Genomic DNA, 15,868 nt, shown 5'->3' on the forward strand with positions numbered 1-15,868 from the left:
AGGCGGGTTGTGGCAGGGGAGGGAAGTTGGGGGTGATCAGGACAGCAGGGGAGGGCAGTTAGGCATCAATCAGGCTGGCAGGGGAGCAGTTAGGGGGCTATCAGGCTGGCAGGCAAACGGTTAGGAGCCAGTAATCCCGGATTGTGAGAGGGATGTCCGACTGCCAGTTCAGGCCCAATCCCGCAGTGGTCCCAGATTGGAGAGGGTGCAGGCCGGGTTGAGGAACACCCCCTCCCCCCACCCCCGTGTACGAATTTCATACATCAGGCCTCTAGTGGAATATAAATTCCTTAACCGCGTCACATTAAAAATTACAAGTCTAATGCTTAGGAATCCTTGAATGCCCATTGCCCTGTAAGACACCCATGATACATTTACATGCAGAAAATACCTGACAGCCAACAGACAGGCTATTTAAATTGATTGTACTATATATCACGTCATATATATGCAAGAGTTTATTTCTTTCTCCAATAGTAACTTATTTAGAGGAGATACTTCACGTTAAAGAAGATAGACACAGAATATAATGAAGCGCCTAGGGCATAGCAGTTGAAAATGTTAGAAACCTTAATTATATGACTAACCTTAAGTTGTTTAGGATTAGTCAAAGCCTAATCAATTGCAAAGGTGTCAGCCACCCTACCACTATGACATGGGTTGTTGACATTCTGTATTTCTTGCCAGAACATGGGGATTCAATTTTTACATAATATAATTTCAAGCTTAATATTGCCTTTCCAATATGTGCACTATCTACACAATAGCAGAGAGTCATTGGCTCAATCATCTCATTCCATAAAATCTGGAGACAGGTATGAAATGCACTGGTTTTGCTGAATGGGAAAAGACTCTAGGCTGGGTCCATTCTATGACCAGTCATAATTATTAGTAAATCCATCGTCTGAAAGTCAGTGAAGCAGAAAAATATTCCTCAGAAATCAAGTGCAGTTTTTAATACTTACTGCTTTAAATCATGATCTATAGTTATACTTTTACATATATTTTGTTTTCCCAAAACTAATGTACTTATGAAATAAAAAAACATCACCAATAAAAATCAAAGGGAAACTTGTTGGTTCTCATCCAAATGGTCGTCTTCCAAATTTAAATAGAGTATAGTAACATCTTTTCCTTACATATAATAAAAGAAATGCTCAAGAACAATAATTGTCCCACAGACTTAGATATTTTCAATATTTTCATCCAACTACAACTTAGTTGGCCTTTTGAATAACACTTTTTGAAATTTACTTTGAGGAATTTTTTCCTCCTATTGCTTGGTTTTTCCATGGTGATAAAATTGCTCAAATTCTCTTGATTTTGTTTTCTATTTACCATGTTTCCTTCTAAGACATAGCTGATAAAAGGATATTTCTTAATTTAGTTATTGTCATATGCAAAATTTAAGATGTCCTCCAATGAATCAGCCTTTGTATAATCTCCTCCCCTTGAGAGCCAGCAGAACTTATGACTTTCTTTTAGCCCATGGAGTGTGTCAACAGAGTCCCTTCATTAAGTTCTGTTATATGGCAAAAAGTGTGACATGACTTTATAGAAGACTGTGCCTTAGCTGACTAGAATGAGGTATTTTACTGCTGACTGAATAAAATAAGCTGCCATGTTGTGAGGGAACCTCTGAAAGGGCAATGTGACAAGAACTGCTGTGAGGTCCTCTAGGAGCTGAGAGTCGCCTCTGACAGATGGGCAGCAAGAAAGTTGGAACTCCAGTCCTACAACTGCAATCAACATATTTCTGCCTACAACCACAAGAGCTTAAAAATGATTCTATTACAATTCCAACGTATGGTGGGGATTGCCCACACTACCAAACAATTCTCCAACACACCAGGTGGGTGTCCTACAATTCAACTCAATTCTGACACTATCTACCCTGAGAAAGATCAGATCCCACAGGGTAAGGGCTCAGTGCCACAAGACTGCCACCACATCAGATACCAATCACAAGTCATGTTGTCACCTGTGCTTCTGATTGACTGGCTATAAATTAGAGGTTCTCATGAACCCCTCCCTAAGTTTGATTAATTGCTAGGATGGCTAGCAGAACTCAGAGGAACATTTTACTTACAAAAGTCGCCTCGTTAACATAACAAAGACATCACTTAGGAAATTCCAAGGGTTTTGGGAGTTCTGTGCCAGGAACAGTGGACAGAGATCAAATATATATTTCTTATTATAAATCACAATGTCAGAGCTGGTTTCCTCCATAAATTAACACAGCCTTGCCAACAACTAGAGTGAAGTCTTGTGAGATCATAATATCTCTGATCCTTTGACTGAAATCAGAGATCTGACCCAGTTAGGGCCATATCAAGATGCCTGAGTCTTGAAAAGTGTGATAAAATAATATATGTTGTTTTTAAGCCATTAAATGTGTGGTAATTTGTTAAGTAGTGATAGAAATATACTACAGTCATTGCATTCTCACTTCTGAAAAATTGTCATTCTTCCAATTAATGAAATCTCACTTGTAAGAACCTTTTCATTAAATAACAGGAACATGGGTAGAAAATTCACCAAGTTTTAAGTGGTCAACACCTAAGACATCACAACATTCATTTACTCAGACATGAAAATGAGACAGGACTTTTCAGTGTGGCTTATGGATTACATTTATTTTACAGTCACATTTCATGTATCAGTAGTGAAAACTAGAGCTTTGGGAGCATGTGAAACAGACAAGAGCATTAATGCAGGATTACTTGCAATCTGGAACCACTAGCTCCTAACCGCTCACCTGCCTGCCTGCCTGATTGCCCCTAACCGCCTCTCCCCTGCCAGCCTGATCACCCCTAACCGCCTCTGCCTCAGCCCCCGCCACCATGGCTTTGTCCGGAAGGATATCCAAAAGACATCCGGTCTATCCAGTCTAATTAGCATTTTACCCTTTTATTAGTATAGGTAGTTCTTCCTCTAAGGTTGTGTCCATTTCATGTTATAAAGTCATCTAATTTTTATTAAAATATTTACATCATGTACTTTCTGTTCAAGGTGATTTTTTTTTCTTGTGTGTATGTGTGTGTGTGTATGTGTGTGTGTGTGTGTGTGTGTAGGGGGGGCGATAGTCATACTGTGTAAGGGGCAAGCTGGGTGATCTAACAAAGGTAAACTGTTGGGAATGAGCCACAGAGTAATAGAAGCGTGAGAAATATACTTCTACTATGGATGGTCAAAAAGCTAAATACCTATGTGCATACAATTTATATTTACTTGTTGGTATGCTCATGATGTTGTCTTGTAGAAGTTGCTTGAGATCAGGCTCCTAAATCTTAGATAACACCCTAAGTCTTCAATAAGATCCATGTGAATATAGACTTTTACATGTTTTTTAAAGATGATTTTTCTATTAAACTCTACCTCGGATGTCGTATCCTTCTTTGTCCTAAAGATTTTACTTGTGAATAATAGGATTCATTTTATTCTCTCTTTTTTTTTTTTTTTTTTTTTTTTTACTTTTCTCTCTCTCAAGATTTGTAATAGTTGATTGCACCAAGAAGAAACTGGCATTCAGCTAAGTGGTTCAATATGAACTCCACACATCTGCATAGATTTTCCTCAACTTCTCAATCATTTTATTGTATCTTGCTGTTGCTAAAATATCAATCATGCCTGCCACTGTTTCCTAAAAATGTGATTCTAATCTTTGCTTGAAAAGCAATTCACCTAAGCAAACTCCTGTCTCTGATGGAGGCATGGCTTTGTAAGATAGGATCATTTTGTTAACTTTTTATTCCAGTCCAGTCTCCTGCACTTGAACTAGTGTGTTTACTTTATAGCAATGTTCTAATTTGACAACTGACATGACTACTTGCTTGAGGTCAAACACCATGCCTGACCTGGTCTGGATCCAGTGTTTTTTTGCACCTTCCTGGAAATGAATCCCTGGCAATTATCATTGGGAGAGAAGGAGGTGACAGTTCAGCCAAGACCTAAGATTTGTGTAGTGTAAGTAACTATCACACAAATTCTCCATGGATAAACATGGAATAGCCTGAGAAATAACCTTTTTCTTATGTGTAATATAAGTCTTGCCATACTTCCAATGATCATTGCTTCTTGTTTATCTTGTCAGTTTATATTGGGTGAAAACTAGTCTCAGTTCATGCAGAAATGTTCTGTTGCTTTTTTCTTAGACTTAATGTATAGTCTTAGCTTACGTAATGCTTTGATGCCTTTTATGTACAAACCTTAAAATGTGCCTGCCTAATTTTCACTGTTTTTCAGAAAACCTTCTATATAAACAAGATGTGATGCTGGAGAAACAAAAACTCTATTCCTTACTAACAGCTACATTCCCTTAGGTGGTTCAACATTATTTCTCAGTCTTCTTGCACACTGGAATGAGTGTACTGAAGAAGCAAATCTTTTGGAGTTAGTCAATATTTACCTTTCTTGTATCCTTTAAGATAGATTTGAGGGCTCTCCTATACTCTGATGGGGTAGGGTTTGCAACCCAGTTCCAATTGAATACTAATTTTAACACGAATTAGCCATTTAACTATTATATCAAAGAGTATCTTCCTTTGGGATTTTCCCTTAAGGAGATACATCTCTACCTTGTCCTCAATAACAGGGATAGGAACTATTATATAAGTGTGTTCAGATAGCTTAGTGCCATCGTATGACTAGGGGAAAGCATGAACAAGGGCCCATACTCTCAATAAGCACAATTCTACATACCTGACCTACATATGCCAGATATGCAAGGTATCACCAGGAGTTAAGTGCAATTCACTACTAAAAGAAATGATACATCCTATGCCTTGTCAAAGGCAAAAATGGCATTCTTTGTGAGCTGTGCTTGTCTATCCTAGAAGTATCTTGCCTGAGTGTGGGTTATCATGAGTGTTCAGAGCACCATCCCCTTAATTAAGGCAGAGTAAAGGATCAAGTCCAGATGATCCTGTTTCATTTGTCACTATTGAGATTTTTTGTGTGGAATTTAGAACACTAGAATCATTGGCGGTAACAATCATGTATCTATCTAAGAAAACATAGAAAATGAGCCTGATAATAGGATGAATGCCTAGATAATATTGAGCCTTTTCTTGATAGTGATTAAATGATATTTAGACCTCCTATAAGGAGCATATAGCACATTCCTTATTCATAAAAGAAGTCCAATATACCACTCAATCACTCTACATTTACAGCAAAGAAGTCCTAGTTAAAGAGGAAGTAAGAAGTATACAGAAATGTGAGCACATTTTGGATAATTTCTTTTGATCCCATGGAAAAGTAGATAATAAGTAAATTGCTTGCTACTTGAATATTATAGCTGATGCTAGATGCTTTTAATCTCACACATGCAATATAACCACCACACCCTAGTTTTAATTTTTCATGAGTTATTTATTCTTCAATTCTCCTGAAACAAGGCAAGGACAGTTTTATAGTTTAGAGAACCTGCTCTCTCCTGTGTGATATTTATCATCTATAGAACCAACTATATTCAGCAGAATGAATTGGTATCTCATCTTTAAAAAATGCATTGTGACTTATAAAACAAGATCAGTGAAATGTGGTTTACTGCTACTCATGAAAGTCATAAAATGCCACTTCAATATGGTCTAAATAGTAAAGCATTTTATAACTTAAACCCATTTTTCCCATTTTAAAAACAAAAAGTAATTTAGCAAGGCATCAGAGCAAAGTTTCAAAATCTGAAGGTCAGAGTTCGAATTTATATTTTCTGCCTTTATTCACAGAAAGACATCTTCATCTTGATAGTTATTGCACACTAATTTTTCATATCCATTGGCAGAAAAGAAATGCTGGTAAAAACAATCACCTCAACATTCACTGGAATAATGTTATTTGGAGGCAAATATAAACCAAAAGCAAAAAGAAAAAAGTCAGAACTTTAAAACATACCTATGGGCTATAACTAAATGACTGTTTTCATGGCATCATGGATCGGCTCTTTAAATATCTTTAACAAATGAAGACATCAATTGATTCCATTACCTCTGAAGGAATTTAGTAAATGAGAAGACAGAAGATACCAGAGTTCATAGGATGCAGTCTAATTTAATCTTGTATAAGTCATTTCTGCTAAAAAACAAACAAACAAACAAAACAACCACCCTCCTTCTTTCCTCAACTGTTTCTATGAACTTTTATAATTCAAATATGATGCCTTTACTATCTATTAAATTATAGGGCTAAGGAGACTGATGTACCACTCCATTTTGAAAGATGCATATAAATTTGCCATTTGATTACTACTCAAAGTTTCTGTTTGGGGGATCCTGGTTCTGTTTTAAAGATGGCTGGCCCATCCTCGATTGATGTACACTAAACCAATAAGTCTTCTGTTGCTTCTCTGATGTCTAAAATGGCCCTAATAGCTTGAAATTATAGTCAGGAAGTTTTGGGAGTACTCTTGTCGCAGTTACCCTACTTAAGCTTACGACACCAAAGTGCTTAGGGATCTTTGCTACTATCTATAGGTCACATATATTTTGCCTAATTAAATTGTGTCACGATAAGCAAATGATGCAATTATCACTTTATATTGCACAGGTAACTCTATGGTAATACAAGGCTGGAAGAATGAGCATTGCTTCCACCTCTTCCTATTAGCGGTTAATAATATTCTTGCACTTTCCCCATTACAATTAAAATGCACCTCTCAAGAAGGGGTCAGCATTATCAGATATTCTTGTTTTGAGGCAGGTGTACACTGTCCTCTGGGCCAGTCCAAGGCAAGAGAAGAAAGCAGGAAGTTTTTATGTGGTCTTCCCCTACACATCTTCCAATATGCTTCCTCTACCCTTCATTGCCTGTGTCCTTTTATTGTTCTCTACCCATCACCACCATCCCTGAATTTTGTACTATAGCAAAAGCTGAGAGAAATCTCATATCCTAGGAATGTTCATGTTTCCTTTTCTCCTTAAGGCATTGAGAGTTCCATGTTGTCTTAATAGGGACTTGTTTCTGAAAAAGTTGAGATTTTCTGGGTAGGCCTATTCTAATGACAGGAGCTCTTAAAAGCTGAAAACTTTCTCCAGCTGATAGCAGGAGAATAAAAGAGCAAATGAGAGATTCAAGACCTTGGCCATTTCTAGTTCCCAAATGGAAACCAGACTATGGAGAGGGAATGCAGGAAGCCTTGAGAAACTAAGAGGATCACAATTAAACACCAGCAAGAGAATTGGAACCTTAGTCCTACAAATGCAAGGAAATGAATGTGACCAGTGATCTAAATGAGCTCGGAGGCAGACAGTTCTTATTCAGAACCTCTGGATAAGAGCTCAAGCCAACAGACACCTGATTTCAGTCTTGTGGGACCCTCGGCAAAAAACAGTTGCACCTTGCTGAACTTCTGACCTACAGAAGTTTGAGCTAATATATTTGTGCTGCTTTAAACCACTATATTTGTAATAATAGCAATAAAAAACTAATACAGTGGGTGAATTAGATAAACTATACCCCAGAAGTATGTTATCTGGTTTATGTGTTATCTCTCTCAGAAACACAAACATCTAAATGCACTTAAAATTCATATGTTGCAAAGCTACATTAATCAAACTCAAAAGCAAACTGTCAAAGATGGCATTATGAATATAATAAAAGTAAAATTTAGAGCAAAATGTATTAAAAGGAGATAAGGAGGGTCATTTTCTAGTGATATGAGCTATAATCAATAATGAAGATATGACATTATTAAAATGTATATGTCCATAACAGCCTCTTAAAAAATGAGCCTAGACATATGAATTAGAAACTTCACACCGGGATTGGACTTCAAATCACACCACATAGGCATCTATCTTTTCTACCTTTGGATAAGGTCAATCTTGCCTAGATGCAAAGAGGGGAGACAGCTCATGATTAGAAAATGAATCATCGCTGAAAAAAAGAATGACTACCTGTAAATCAACATGCCCAACATTGTGGTAACAGACATGCCACAGTTAACTTACAATGAATTTCAAATCATTTTTCCATCTCACCTAGAACAGCAGAGGCTAGCCAGAATCCCATGAAAGAATCTTTCTTCACACCAGGAGACTGCAGAGCATCAAGAACTACTGATTTCATTGACAGGAACTAAGTTCTTTAGAAGTGATATGCAGCTCTGCCTAGCTCCAAGAATTTCAAAATCAGCAAAACTGAAAGTAAAATGTAACATCCATGGAAAGAGAAATTGGACTAAACCTCACGAGATGGATAGATAATGTGGGATAGCAGAAAGAATATTCTAGTTCTTGTACCTGTGTAATGTTAAACAAGCTATATCAATTCCCTAGATTCCTGTTTACGCATCAGTGAAATAAGGTTGAAGTAGATAATATAAAAATGTTCTCTTCATCTCTGATATTAATTAATGTCACTGTGGAATGACAGTGGACCTTAAAATACACTGTCCAGCAAAAGTGCCAGACATGCCAAAACCGGTTTGGCTCAGTGGATAGAGCGTCAGCCTGCGGACTGAAAGGTCCAAGGTTCGATTCCGGTAAAGGGCATGTAGCTTGGTTGCGGGCACATCCCCAGTGGGAGGTGTGCAAGAGGCAGCTGATCGATGTTTCTCTCTCATCGATGTTTCTGACTATCTATCACTCTTCCTTCCTCTCTGTAAAAAATCAATAAAATATATTTAAAAAAAAAAGTGCCAGACATTTCCCCCAACAGATATTCATTCTCAAAGGGCAGTAGAGAATCCATCTGAGAAATTTTCCCAGCTGCTACATATCATTTGACACAACTTCTCAAAATGGCATTCAATGTCCTTCACAAGGACCCAACCTATATTCAAAGCCTCACTTATCACCACTTGTTACTGCAGATTATTTGCTGTTTCCTGACATACTCCCTGCCTCTGTGTATTTAATCATGCCCTTACCCAAAATTCAATTCATTATAAGCAAAATTTTACACATCCCTCTGTTTGTCGGTCCAATATCACCTCCTTTATGAAAACTTCCCCAACTCCCAACGGAGAATCATTCAGCAGGAGCTTTCCAAAGTTAAAGCTTAGGCCACTTTCAGGTCCAGGCATAATTTTCAAGGTCCCTTTTATAAATGAAACATTTATTTATTCATGTATTTATTTGCCAGGTCCTGGGGCAGGAGTGAACTAGCTACCACCTGTTCGTGGGCACTAGCCCACATATTTACTTGTTTGTCCAATACATTGTTATCTTAAGAATCTGAATTTGACTGCCTTCAGGCAGGCATATCATTTTCCAGGTTGCTATAGGCCTCATCACTCAATACTAATATTTTCCTACGCCTCACAGTACAAGTGACCTTCTTAGGCTCTAAAGCCATTCCTCAACCCATGTTCTTTTACTGTTTAAGGCTGCCACCAGCCATAGTATTTCTTGGATTCTTCTACCCCCCATTCTGTTTGTGGAATATAATGAAGTTTTCACTAATTATAAATGCATATTCAGAGTCCTGTGTTAAAAGGATTTTACTACCGTTTATACCAGTGGTTCTCAACCTTCCTAATGCCACGACCCTTTAATACAGTTCCTCATGTTGTGGTGACCCCCAACCATAAAATTATTTTCGTTGCTACTTCATAACTGTAATTTTGCTACTGTTATGAATCGTAATGTAAATATCTGTGTTTTCTGATGGTTTTAGGTTCTACAGCAGCGGTTCTCAACCTGTGGGTCGCGACAGGGTCGCCTAAGACCATCAGAAACACAGATATTTACATTACGATTTATAACAGTAGCAAAATTACAGTTATGAAGTAGCAATGAAAATAATTTTATGGTTGGGGTTCACCACAACATGAGAAACTGTATTAAAGGGTCGCGGCATTAGAAAGGTTGAGAACCACTGGTTTATACTAAGGGAACAGACAGGGTAACAAAAACAACAACAAAAAGGTCACAGAGATTATCTATTCCATCCTTTAAACCACACCCTCCTTTCAAACCTCAAGGTTTACTACTTAATGCCTTCCTGAAGGGAGGAGGGGTGCTGTTTAACCTACCTACGTCAGATCCAAGCATTACTTTATTTTTAAATATTTTTTATCGATTGCAGAGAGGAAGGGAGAGGGAGAGAGAGATAGAAACATCAATGATTACAAAGACCATTGATCGGCTGCCTCCTGCATGTCCCACACTGGGGATCGAGCCCACAAACTGGGCATGTGCCCTGACCAGGAATCAAACCGTGACCTCCTGGTTCATAGGTCCATGCTCAACCACTGAACCACACTGGCCAAGCCCAAGCATTATTTTAAATGGCATTTTTTAAATGAGACAACCTTCCATCTTCTAGTTTATTATCTCTACACATGAGCAAGTAAACAATCATAAAGGTAACTGCTGAATTGACTGTAAAAATTGTTTCCTTTTGAACTAAAACTAAACAAAATAAACTATTAACATGTCACTCAACCTTTGAGTACTCAGATTCAGTATCCCTTCCATTAAAACTCTGACCCACAACCCTTTATTTATAGTTTCTATTTGTGACTCATTCTCACACTCTGTCAGAGTTTCAGGATCTGCACACACCATGGTAATGGTCTAAGAATATTTATTCCCTTCCCTCCTGTCCCCAAAAAGGTGGAATGACATATTAAATATAAATGGTATCCCAAAAATGTATGCACACATTTTGAATAATTATAAAGGCAGTGTTTATTAAAATACATTTTATTTTCAAAATTAAGCCATCAGCTATGTATACATTTTTTGTGACACCTTGTATTTCACTAACAGAGTAGCATCCTTTTCTCCTCAAAGGAGTTTAATCCAGTGCAGATTAAGTAAGAAGTGGGGTATTTAGCTCTGGCCAGTGTGGCTCAGTTGGTTGGGCATCACCTAGTGCAGCAAAAAGTTGCCGGTTCAATTCCCAGTCAGGGCACATGCCTGGGTTGTAGGCTCGATCCCTGGTGGGAAGCATGCAGGAGGTAGCTAGCTGACTGATGTTTGCTCTCACATGGATGTTTCTCGCTCTCCCTCACCCTTCCTCTCTCTCTAAAAAAAAATCAATAAAATAACCTTTAAAAATTAAAAAAGAAGTGGGGTATATGAATTCCAGCAAGAAACGCTCATGCCACACTTCTTGAAGACAATGTTTTTTGTTTTGTTGTATTTTTGTTTTGTATGCTGCTCTGTACTGTGACATTCTGCTGGCATTCCTTAAGGAGAAAGATTTGTGTTTGCTAAGCTCACTCTAGTCCCCAGGTAATCAGCATCTCTCCCAACATTAAATGCAGAAAAATACTTGTCTTTTCCTGAGCAGAGCTGCCTGTAATTAAAATTTGGCAAAGGCAGAGCAGGTGTCACAAGGACCTGCTAAACTTAACACTATTCTGCATTGAGCTAGTTGGAACAAATGTTGGCAGAAGGATACTTTCCTTTTTAACTCCAACTGCAAGTTGGGATGACATGGAGATAATACTTTATAGATCCTAAAGAGGAATTCTGTAACTAAGCAGACCACAAAGCCCTCCATCCCAGATGCAATGAATAACTGCTGCACATGTGTAGTTAACTCTAGGAAAACCTGAGGGGACCAGTGTGGCACCGCACTTCTCCATTACCAGTATCGTTTCTCTCTCTCGTTTTCCCTATTATAAGTTCCTATGCTATATGATGTTTCTATCAATTTACCTAAAAACTTATTGATAGCAAATTAAGGCATGACCTCTATGGTGGAATATTTGCTTTTAAATAGCTAATGCCTTAAGGATGGTAGACTCTAGGGATGCCCTAAGGGTAAAATAGCTTATTTGAGGTCAGCACCCCCTCAAAGCCCATTCCTATTCTATCCACTCCTAGGTCCAGTTATTCTTGTGCAAAGAAATGTATTAGGGAAAACCAAAGTTCTCATTTGAGATTAATGCCATACTCAAAATTTCAAAATATTACTTTCTGGTTTTCTTGATTTCTGACATGGTATAACATTCTATAATTCCAGCTTAGAACCTAAGGTAAACACATTTCTTAAAAAAGAAACACACACCTTTTGGTTTATTTTGGAAACTAAACGAATTCTATTAGAGATTTTGTGGTATAAGAAGAGCTTTTAATAAAAATTTGAAATTGGTTAATACATTCATAAATTAAACTAGTGACCACTGATTCAAATACATGTTATTCAAAGTCTGCATCTTAGCTTATGTAGATTTTTGCAAATTCTTCATTTTATTTTTTTATTCTTGACAAACAAAGCCTTAAAAGTAAAAATCACATAAGTATTACCTTAATTCTTCCATATCAAGAACTGGAAAAAATCAACAAATGGGACTACATTAAACTCAAAATCTTCTCCAAAACAAAAGAAACAACAAAATGAAAAGATAACCTACAGGATGGAAGGAAAATTTTTAAAACTATATACCAGTTAAGGAGTTAAAATCCAAAAAATATAAAGAACTCATACAACTTAATGACAATAATGACAAAACCAACCTATTCAATTAAAAAATAGGCAGAAGAATTAAAGAGACATTTTTCCAAAGAGGACGTCAAAATGACCAACAGGTACATGAAAAGATGCTCAACATCACTAAATCATCAGGGAAATGCAAATCAAAACCACAGTGAGAATATCACTTCACACCTGTCAGAAGTAATAAGCGTTGGTGAGGAAATGGTGACAAAAAAACCATTATACATTGTTTGTGGAAATGTAATTTGGTCAAACCACTATGAAAAACAATATGGAGGTACCTCAAATTAAAAATGAATCTACCATGTGATCCAGTAGTTCCATTTCTGAGTATATATCCAAAAGAAATGAAAACAAAATTTCAATCTGATACATGAACTCCCATGTTTATTGCAGTATTAGCCAAGGTACAAAAACAACCCCAAATCCCCATCAACAGATGAATGGATAAGAAAGATGTTGTACATATTCACAATGGAATTTATGCAGCCATTAGAAAGGAGGATATTCTGCCATTTGCAACAACATGGGTAGAGCTTGAGCACATTATGCTAAGTAAGATTAACTCAAACATAAAGACTAGTATTGTTATGATATCACTTAAGTATATAATCTTAAAAAGTCTAACCTCTAAAAAACAAAATAACAGAGAATAAAATGGTGGTTAGCAGGGTATTGGGAATGGGGGATAACAGTGATGGTGTTTAAAGGTATAAACTTGTAACAAGTAGTAAATAAGCTACAGAGATCTAATGCACAGTATAATTAATCTAGACAATACTATCTTATTATAATTATGTAATTTGGTAACTATTGCTACAATAACAATCATATTACAATATATAAATTATCAAAGTCACACACTGAATGCCTTAAACTTACAGAATATTAAATGTCAACTTCACTTAAACTACTAATGGCCAAAATGCTATATAATTTGCAGTCGGTGTTGACTAATAAGTACTATGGAAATCAAGTCATTATAGGGACTTGTAGACTTTTCTTGACATAAGGTTTAAGATGAAACACTAGTTAAGTCAACAGGAAGATACCTCTCTCTGCCCCTAGACAAGATTAACCCTGTTTTCTTAGGCTTGCACTCTGAAAAGACCCTGAGGAGTGTGCTCTAGGAATATGACGCACAGGTTCTAAAAATATACTAACTCCTCACCACTACAATGGGTCTTTTTATAACATTAGTTCAGAATTAAATTACAACAGCTTTAATACATAGCCATGTGGGTTGTGGTTCAGTAGTACACAGACTTCCACAACTTCTCTAAAAACTGAAATATTTATTCCTACAGCTTTATAAAGAACAGTAACAAAGGCATTTTTAAAAATGACTTAGAGCTAGAAATTCTTATCTTAGGATCTAACAATTTCAACATCTACTGAACAGGGAAAGATGAAGTGGGTAACAAAATTGTCTCTTAGTTTTCCCTTTCCTTCCTTAGTAGCTAAATCAATGGGTATCCTTATGAACAAACTTATGATGTCAGTAAAACTTAATTGTTTCACAGGACCGCATATCACAAAATCAATCTTCTCTGTGCTAGTCATAGCTGTCCTGGTTGTAATTATACAAAGAAGTCACAACATTTACATATAATTCACTAGCATCTTAGGGAACATATTTCACTAAAACGAAAAAGCAATTATCTATTCAGAAAGTTTAAGAAACATCTATGATAAAATACAAACAAGCATTCAAACCATGAAGCAGTGTAATAAGGCAATGGATGTCTTTATAGCTGGAAGTAACAACAAAATATTTTAAAATGATGACCAAATGGAAGTTAAGCATACTCTTAAATGACACCTAACATAGAAAGTTTCACTGGATTTGGAGAGCTTCTGGGCTGAACACGTGGAGGTGCTGGGAGAATGGTGCGTCAGGAGAGGGCATGCAAGCTCCACACCCTTTTTCCATACCTTGCCCGGTGCGTCTCTTCCATCTGGTCCTTCCAGCCTTCAACAGTTAACGTAAGAACATCCATCCATACCTGTAGATAAGTTTTATAATAATTTATTTGAGTCAAACTGGCGACACTACTAAACAGCAAGATCTTAAATGCTCCAAAGAATGACAGTTTTGCAGTTGTTGTTTTTTTTTAACTAAGGAAGGTTACATGAAGGTTGTTTTTCATAAGTGCAAATAATAAACTAAAGACCACCACTTCATACCTGGTTTAAATGTTTTATGCCTCTAAGAATTATACATGGGGGCTTCCGGTCAAGACAGTGGAGTAAGAAAATGCACTAGTGGCATCTCCCCAATGACCACATCAAAATAACAACTAAACTACAGAACAACCATTATTGAGAACCACTTGAAATCTAGGTGAACAAAAGTCCAATAACTAAGGATATAAAGAAGAAGCCACTTTGAGAATGGTAGAAGGGGCGAGGATGTAAAATTATCTAAAAATCTGGAGCGATATCTCAGCTGCAGAGGTCTCCCTCCATCCCCTGAGGAGTGATGGGTCCCAGCCCCACACCATGCCCCCCAAGACCAAGATTCCGGTGCCAGGAAGAAAAGTCCCCATAACTTCTGGCTGTAAAAACCAGTGGGGATTGTGGCTGAGTGACATGGATGGCTGTTGGAATCCCAGGAATCCCTCTTAAAGGGGCTGCTGACAGACTTACTTGGGCTCACTCCCTCTGAGCTCCAGTGCGGGGGGCAGTAGCTTGAAAGGCACCAGGGGCATATGGGGAGGAACTGAACTGTGTGGCATCATGGTGCTGGCGAAGCAGCTTTCTCACAGACAGAAGTGCTGGCAGAGGCCATTGTTCCTCTGCAGGCACGGGGAGGGGAGGGCACCATATCTGAGTATTCATCAACCCGCTTAATACAGTTTGTCCCACCCAATTGATTCCCTAAGACCCCACCCAAATTTCAGGTGCACCCAAGCAGCTTCCAGTAGCTTTTCCATACAAACTGCCCCTCTTGGCTAACTTTCAAAATTCTGAACATTGCCTTCATTTATTGCAGACCAATTTAATTGACTAGGTTACTCGAATTATAGTTTAAACATGAAAGTATAAGTTCAACTATGTTGTTCCATGGTTTGTTTTAGCCAATAAGATTTTCTGTTCTTCTCTACTCAATACACAAGGCCAAAATATAGACTACATCCCCCAAAAAGCCTTCCTACCACTGCATGGATTATCAAATTTACTTGACCTCCTCCTTCTATATTAATTAGCACTTGTTCATGTTATCGAAACACTTTGCTAATAGCTTCATGTTTGCCAGTCTTAATTTTCCACAGTAGCTTTATACATCTGGGTTAAGAATCAAAGTCTTATTTCTCTTGAGTCGGAATCACAGGACCATAGGCCTACAAAAATCCTAAGGACATCCCGTGACCTTTACTAATTTTATAGATGTTGAGACAATTGAGATCCAGAGGAGACTATAACAAGAATAGAATTCAGATCTCTTGACTTCCAATGCCTTGTTCTTACCACT

The sequence above is a fragment of the Plecotus auritus genome (assembly GCF_963455305.1).
Source record: "Plecotus auritus genome assembly, chromosome: X".
Taxonomy (NCBI): Eukaryota; Metazoa; Chordata; class Mammalia; order Chiroptera; family Vespertilionidae; genus Plecotus; species Plecotus auritus.